We start from the raw sequence: 8,613 nt of genomic DNA on the forward strand, positions 1-8,613 counted from the left end.
AAGGTGGCAGGGCAAGTTGACAAGGCGGTTAAGAAAGCATATGGATACTTGGCTTTGTAAATAGGGGCATTGAATACAAAGACAAGGAAGTTATGCTAAACCTTTACAGATCACTGGTTAGGCCTCAGCTGGAGTACTGTGTTCAATTCTGGGCACCACACTTTAGGAAGGATATCAAGGCCTTGGAGAGGGTGTAGAGGAGGTTTACCAGGATGATATCTTCAGTTATGTGGATAGATTGGAGGAGCTGGGATTGTTCTCCTTAGGGCAGAGAATGTTAAGGGGAGACCTAACAGAGGTATTCAAATTTGAGAGAGGTTTTGATAGAGCAAGGAGGGCGAAACGGTTTCCTCTGGCAAGCGGGCCAGTAACCAGATTTAAAATAATTGGTAGAAGAACTAGAGGGAACATGAGGAAAATTATTATTTTTTTTTTTAAACAGAGGGTTAAGATCTGGAAGCAGATTCCATAGGAACTTTCAAAAGGCAATTGGACGTGTACTTGAAGAGGGCTCATTTGGAGGGTTATAGGGAGAAAGCTGGGGCGTAGGACTAAATTGGACAGCTCTTTCAAAGAGTTGGCACAAGTGCGACAGGACAAATGACCTTCTTTGCTGTAAGATTCTATCATTCTATGTACATTTGAATCCTGACTCCATTAGTCATTGGGGCATTTCATTAAACAGAAAGAGAGCAGTCTTTTTGATAACCTTATCTTGAGGGTTTTTTCTAATACTCACATTCTCAGCCAACAGCAACTTCTATGTATATGGCGCCTCTAACGAGAAAAAAAAGGCCCCAAGGAGTAATAAAACAATGGACCCAAAGCCAAAGAAGACGGCATTAGGAGTGGTGACCAAAAGTTTGGTCAATGATGTTGATTATAAAGAAGTACTTAAAGGAGAAGAGGGGGAGGAAAAGCTAAAGGGTTTCGGGAAGGAATTCCAGAGTTTGGGGCCCAGGCGGCTTTCAGCACAGCACAGCACTAATGGCAGGGTAAAGGGAGGAGAGGATGCACTATAGGCCAGAGTCAGAGGAACAACAGGTTCAGGGGGTGGGGGGGGGGGGGCGGTGGAAAGAGGGCTTTAGTGCTGGAGATTACAGAGATAAGGAGGGGCGAGGAGATGAGGGGATTTAGAGTATCAGGTTTGGCTCAGTTGGTAGCACTCTTGCCTCTGAGTCAGAAGATTGTGGGTTCAAGCCCCACTCCAGAGACTTGAGCACATAATCTAGACTGATACTACAGTGCAGTACTGAGGGAGTGCTGCACAGTCGGAGGTGCCGTCTTTTGGGTGATACATTAAGCCAAGGCCCCATCTGCACTCTCAGGTGGACATAGCACCATTTGAAGAGCTGGCAAATTCTCCCAGTGTCCTGCCAATATTTATCTCTCAACCAATATCACTGAAAAAGGTTATCTGGTCAATCAGGGCGGTGGCAGGCGCTGTTATGGAGATGGAAATAGGCTGTGAGGAAGAGGATATGGGGCTAGAAGCTCAGCTCAGAGTCGAATTGGATGTCGAGGTTGCAAAGAATCTGGTTCAGCCGGAGACAGTAGCCAGGGAGGGGCGTGGATTCGGTGGCGAAGAAACAGAGATTGAGGTGACGGCCGAAGAAAATGGAGGAAACTGTGGTTCATCCCAGAGTGGATGTCAAACAAGCAGTCTGACAACACAGAGGCAGTAGAAGGGTCAAGACAGCTGGTGAAGGCAGAGCTGTGTGTTGTCAGTGTACATGTGGAAGCTGACCCAATTGAATCACAAAATGGTTACAGCACAGGAGGCCATTCGACCCATCGAGCCCGTGCCAGCTCTTTGTAAGAGCAATCCAGTTAGTCCCAATCCCCTACTCTTTCCCCGTAAGCCTTGAAATTTCCTTCCCTTCAAGTATTTATCCAATTCCTTTTTGAAAGCCACGACTGAATCTGCTTCCACCGCCTTTTCAGGAAGCGCATTCCAGATCATAACTACTAGCTGCGTAAAAAAGTTATTCCTCATGTCGCCTTTGGTTCTTTGGCCAATCACCTTAAATCTGTGTCCTCTGGTTCTCGACCCTTCTGCCAATGGGAACAGTTTCTCTTTATTTACTTTATCTAAACCCTTCATGATTTTGAACACTTCTATCAAATCTCCTCTTAACCTTCTCTGCTCTAAGGAGAAGAACCCCTGCTTCTCCAGTCTATCCACATAACTGAGGTCCCTCATTCCTGGAACCATTCTAGTAAATCTTTTCTGCACCCTCTCTAAGGCCTTCACATCCTTCCTAAAGTGTGGTGCCCAGAGTTGGACACAATACTCCAGTTGTGGCAGAATCAGTGTTTTATAAAGGTTCAACATAACTTCCTTGATTTTGTACTCTATGCCTCTATTTATCAAGCCCAGGATCCCGTATGCCTTTTTAACTGCTTTCTCAATCTGTTCTGCCACATTTAAAGATTTGTGCACATATACCCCCAGGCCTCTCTGTTCCTGCACCCCCTTTAGAATTGTACCGTTTAGTTTAAATTACCTTTCCTCATTCTTCCTGCCAAAATGTATCACTTCGCACTTTTCTGCAGTAAATTTCATCTGCCACATGTCCGCCCATTCCACCAGCCTGTCTATATCCTCTTGAAGTCTATCACTATCCTCTTCACTGTCTACTACACTTCCAAGTTTTGTGTCATCACCATTGGAATCCTCATCAGATGAGGAGTCCTGAGCGGCTTCTTCCTCCTAGATCTCAAGTCCTCGCGGCTGCACTATGTTGTGAAGCACACAGCAGGCCACGATTATCCTGGAGATGCTCGCTGTGAGTACTGAAAGGCACCTCCAGACTTGTGAGGCGCCTGAAGCACAACTTCAGCATGCTGATGGCTCGATGATACATCTGGTTGTACAGATCCTGGTACTTATCGGTGGGGTTCCTCAGACGTGTCATCAGCCAGGTTTGAAGCGGGTATCACTTGTCACCTAGCAGCCACCCTTTAAAGGCTAGTTTCAGGTCTGACAATGTGGGGGAGCCGCAGTATGAAAGCATCATGGAAGCTCCCAGGGAATCTGGCGCAGACCTGCATAAACTTTTTCTTGTGATTGCACATCAGTTGCATGTGATGGAATGAAATCCTTTGCGGTTGATGAATGCTCCTGGTTGGTCAGGGGGTACTCTGATTGCTACATGTACGCAGTCAATGAGGGAAACCATCCAGAGATGTGAATCCCAGTGTCCACTATTGCTGGCTACTGTCATCACAGGGAAGTTTATATACCTCCCAGCCCTGGCAAACAATCCATTCGCCACCTGCCTTATGCATTTATGTGCAGCCGACTGAGAGACCCTCGCAAGGTAGCGGCCTGGAAGGAGCCGGAGGCAAAGAAATTGAGGACGGTGGTGACATTCACAGCCACTGGTAACGTGTGGCCGCCTGGTCTAGCAGGCAGCAGATCTTCCTGTAGGAGGCTGCAGGTGTCTGCAACCACCTGACGTGACAATCTCAGCATTCAGAAGCACTGCTCCTCCAACAGGTCAAGGAAGCTGAGCCTGTCTGTAGAACATGTTGGGTGGATAGGACCTTGTGTCCCCTCTGTTGCTCCCTTCTCTGCTGACCACCTGGGGCTCCTTCCACTGCACGGCCTTTCTGCTGTTGATCCTCATTCTCCTCCTCTTCCACAGTACAATCAGAAGCAGTCATGGCGTCACCCATTGTGAACTTCTATGTCTGAACAACCCACAACTCTTTCACACAGTATTAGGGCCACTGCTCTCTGATATATATTAATGACCCGGACTTGGGTATAGAGGGTATAATTTCAAAGTTTGCAGATGACACAAAACTCAGAAATGTAGTAAACAATGTGGAGGATAGTAACAGACTTCAGAAGAAGAGGCAGACTGGTGAAATGGGCAGACACACAGCAGATGAAATTTAACACAGAAGTGTGAAGTGATGCATTTTGGTAGGAAGAACGAGGAGAGGAAATATAAACCAAATGGTACAATTTTAAAGGGAGTGCAGGAACAGAGACACCTGGGGGTGCACGTACACAAATCATTGAAGGTGGTAGGACAAGTTGAGAAGGCTGTTAAAAAAGCATAAGGGATCCTGGGCTTTATTAAGAGGCATAGAGTACAAAAGCAAGCAAGTTACACTAAACCTTTGTAAAACACTGGTTTGGCCTCAGCTGGAGTAGTGTGTTCAATTCTGGGCACCACACTTTAGGAAGGATGTGAAGGCCTTACAGAGGGTGCAGAAGAGATTTACTAGAATAGTGCCAGGGATGAGGCACTTCAATTATGTGGAGAGACTGGAGAAGCTCCCCTTAGCAGAGGAGTTCAAGGGGAGATTTGATAGAGGTGTTCAAAATCATGAATGGTTTTGACAGAGTAAATAAGGAGAAACTGTTTCCAGTGCCAGAAGGGTCGGTAAACCAGAGGACACAGATTTAAGGTGATCAGCAAAAGTTGACATGAGGAAACATTTTTTTTTAAACGCAGTGAGTCGCAGTGATCTGGAATGCACTGCCTGAAAGGGTGGTGGAAGCAGATTCAATAGTAACTTTCAAAAGGGAATTGGATAAATATTTGAAGGGGAAAAATTTACAGGGCTATGGGGAAAGAGGAGGGGAACGGGTCTAATTGAATAGCTCTTTCAAAGAGCCAGCACAGGCACGATGAGCCGAATGGCCTCCTCCTGTGCTGTACCTACTATGGTACTACTAAACTGGAATACAGTTTGGTACTCTCACCAAACCTTATCCCAGAAAGAACTGAGAAAAGACCTGTGAGCACTGAATCTTTATTCACATCGGGCCTCCTGATAGTTAACCACCCCAATAAAGTGGCAACTCTCCTGACTCTAGGGAAACCCATGCTACATCAGTTAAGTTCAATTCACGGTCCCAATTTCCTTTTAGGACTCCAATTTAAATATGTTAATAAGCCTCCTGCCTCTCCATGGTGGGACACTTGGCGACCTTGATATCGGCCGCTGTAAAAATGTTGATGACGTGTACGCGGTGGGTTGGGATCAGGATTTTTACATTTTAGCTCCTCACCTCCCACCCCTGACCCGCTCATCGGTGGGGGTTAATAATGAGGCCACGGTTTTCAGGTTTTTGCGCAAGATATTCTCTCAGGATTAGTATCACCATAGTCAGCCCTCATATCCACTGAGATCCAGAATGTGTATTTACTGACCAATATCCAGTTAAAGATAGCATGAGCCAGGGATCAGTAACAGAAAACCCTTGCTGCATATATCAGCTGCTGAAATATTTCACGTGCTACCAAGTATATTTGCCTCTCTTTACAGAAGATGAAATGAAAACCACTGTACTGAGATGAAGCACAACTTCAAACCAACAACTGGATAATTTTACATAAAATTCAATGAACAGTATACAGTTTTCAATGAAAATTTACTGCACTTCTCGGCTATGGATAACGATTAAGATACAACATACTGACAATGTAAACAGAGGCTCACTTCTCTAGCCAAGCTACTGAAAGCTAGCTGGTTCAAACCTTTTTAAAATGCAAGCAATGTTCTGCAGCTGCCTGCTCGTACACAACTGTGTATCGGCATGAGATAGAGAGAGAGAGAGCACGCGCTCTACTCACAATAGCCTGAATTGTTTGAGATTGTACAGAACAATTCCCCCTCCCCCTTTTTAATAACTATTAACCCTTCATATGGTAGACACATGGCAGATGCAATTTAACGTAGAGAAGTGTGAAATGATGCATTTTGGTAGGAAGAATGAGGAAAGGCATTATAAACTAAATGGTACAATTTTAAATGGGTGCAGGAACAGAGAGACCTGGGGGCATACATACACAAATCTTTGAAGGTGGCAGGACAAGTTGAGAAGGCTGTTAAAAAAGCATATGGGATGTTTGGCTTTATAAACAGAGGCATCGAGTACAAATGCAAGGAAGTTATGCCAAACTTTTATAAATCACTGGTTAGGCCCCAACTGGAGGATTGTGTCCAATGCTGGGCACCACACTTAAGGATGGATGTCATGGACTTAGAGATGGTGCTGAGAAGATTTATTAGAATGGTCCCAGGGATGAGGGACTTCCGTTATATGGAGAGACTGGAGTTATTCTCCTTAAAGAGACGGTTAAGGGGAGATTTAATACAGGTGCTCAAAATCATGAACAGTTTTGAGAGTAAATAAGGAGAAACTGTTTCCAGTGACAGAAGGATCGGTAACCAGAAGACACAGATTTAAGGTAATTAACAAAAGAACCAGAGGTGAGATGAGGCAAAAAAATTTTAAGCAGCAAGTTATGATGATCTGGAATGCACTGCCTGAAAGGGTGCTGGAAGCAGATTCAATAATAACTTTCAAAAGGGAATTGGATAAATACTTGAAGGGAAAAAATGCAGGGCTATGGGGAAAGAGCAGGGGAATGGGACTAATTGGATAGCTCTTTCAAGAGCCGGCACAGGCACGATGGACCAAATGGCCTCCTTCTGTGCTGTATCATTCTATGGTTCAAATCACTACAGTAACCAGTGCATACTGCTGACTTATTGAGATTTACTGAATTTAACATTACACAAATATAAGTTAAGGCTTATATATAATAAAGGCTGTGGATGGTAGGAAATTGAAGCTTTCAAGACAGATAGATTTTTTTTGCTGGATAAGGACATCAAGAGATATAGAGCAAAGGCAGGTAAATTAAGTTGAAGTGCATATTAGCCATGATCTAATTGAATGGCAGAGCAGGCTTGGGGGCTGAATGGCCTGTGTTCCTATATTTTAAAAATCCAGTTTGGGCAACTCAGGCAAAATCCAAATTTCTACTGCTACCAGTGGTTTCAGGACACCAACCCCTAGAAGAGCGTTTTTTTTTGTCAAGTTGCTCCGACACCAGCTACAAACTCAAATGTTAGCACAGCAGCATTTGCAGTCGATCCACCACCTTGGTGCTGGCCACGAATGACTCAGCCTGCCCAATGCAGGCTCACAATCTGTTCACACATTATTGGCTCTTAATTCTCTCCACACACCGGGAACCACATTTGCTCGAAACAGTTGAACACACAATGATTCTGTGTAATCCGACAACTCTAGGAACCAGTACAATTATATCCATAAAGGCGCGTTACTCTTGCCTCTGCGGTTGAGCGGTGGGATCCGGCCGCCGCTCCTCTCCCACTTGCTCCACACAGGTCGCCAGCTCTCCCCCCCGGGCTTGGCTTTTCCTCCTTCCGCGCCTCTCGTCCATTTTGACTCTCATTAAAGACCCGCTCGTTCTTTCCCTCAGGAACACCTCGCCCTCTGACAACTCGCGCCTCCCAAACACGGCCCGAGGCACGAGCCGCCCTCTTCATCATCATCATCATTATTATTAATTATTATTATTAATTATTATTATTTAAAAAGTGCCCCCGACAAACCGCTGGTTTTCGGAATGATTCAGAAACGCCTGCCTTGGCCGGGTTAGTGCGCGTTACATGGACGGGCAGGATACCGGTTCATCGAAGAGGACAGCACTGCGAGGCGGCCAGCAGTGCTCCACCTGCCCCCACACACACCTCCGAGAGACTCGCTGCCGAGCCCGGGAGGGCCGTGTCCTCACACACCGGCCCGCCGCTCACCCGAGTCCCACTCACCGCCGCCCGGCCCAGGAGCACACATTTCCTGCTTCCGCCTCTCAGGGCTGTGGATTCACGGTCACTGCCCACACCGGGGGGCGGGGGGCGGCTCCGGCTCCGGCTCCACCCCGAACACCGACTCACAGCTTGCTCCAGGCACTGGCCCCACTGCAGCGCCCGGCCCGGCCCGGCCCGCGCTCTCACCCCGCCCACCCCGAACTTCGCCCCCGCCCCCACCCCGAGCTCCACCCCCACCGTCGCCCCCACCCCGAGCTTCGCCCCCGCCCCCACCCCGAGCTCCGCCTTCGCCCCCACCCCGAGCTCCACCCCCACCGTCGCCCCCACCCCGAGCTTCGCCCCCGCCCCCACCCCGAGCTCCGCCTTCACCCTCCCCCCGAGCTCCACCCCCACCGTCGCCCCCACCCCGAGCTCCACCCCCACCGCCGCCCCCACCCCGAGCTTCGCCCCCGCCCCCACCCCGAGCTTCGCCTCCGCCCCCACCCCGAGCTTCGCCTTCGCCCCCGCCCCGAGCTCCACCCCCACCGTCGCCCCCACCCCGAGCTTCGCCCCCGCCCCCACCCCGAGCTTCGCCTTCGCCCCCACCCCGAGCTCCACCCCCACCGTCGCCCCCACCCCGAGCTTCGCCCCCGCCCCCACCCCGAGCTTCGCCCCCGCCCCCACCCCGAGCTTCGCCTTCGCCCCCACCCCGAGCTCCACCCCCACCGTCGCCCCCACCCCGAGCTTCGCCCCCGCCCCCACCCCGAGCTTCGCCTTCGCCCCCACCCCGAGCTCCACCCCCACCGCCGCCCCCACCCCGAGCTTCGCCCCCGCCCCCACCCCGAGCTTCGCCTTCGCCCCCACCCCGAGCTCCACCCCCACCGTCGCCCCCACCCCGAGCTTCGCCCCCGCCCCCACCCCGAGCTCCGCCTTCGCCCCCACCCCGAGCTCCACCCCCACCGTCGCCCCCACCCCGAGCTTCGCCCCCGCCCCCACCCCGAGCTCCACCCCCACCCCGAGCTCCAC

At 49.6% G+C, this 8,613-nt stretch overlaps 1 protein-coding gene across 7 annotated transcripts in view; it reads right to left on the reverse strand.

Annotated features, from left to right (window-relative positions):
* Positions 1 to 7,780, reverse strand: part of zdhhc21 (zinc finger DHHC-type palmitoyltransferase 21) — a 238,544-nt gene extending 230,764 nt beyond the window's left edge. For 3 of the 7 annotated variants that reach the window (XM_067983678.1, XM_067983684.1, XM_067983683.1), the window contains exon 1: positions 7,609 to 7,725. The gene's annotated coding sequence lies outside the window, so the exon portion shown is untranslated. The other 4 variants (XM_067983681.1, XM_067983682.1, XM_067983679.1 and 1 more) reach the window with 4 other exon arrangements.
* Between the last annotated feature and the right edge of the window lie 833 nt (positions 7,781 to 8,613).

The sequence above is a fragment of the Heptranchias perlo genome, chromosome 4 (genome assembly GCF_035084215.1).
Source record: "Heptranchias perlo isolate sHepPer1 chromosome 4, sHepPer1.hap1, whole genome shotgun sequence".
Classification (NCBI taxonomy): Eukaryota; Metazoa; Chordata; class Chondrichthyes; order Hexanchiformes; family Hexanchidae; genus Heptranchias; species Heptranchias perlo.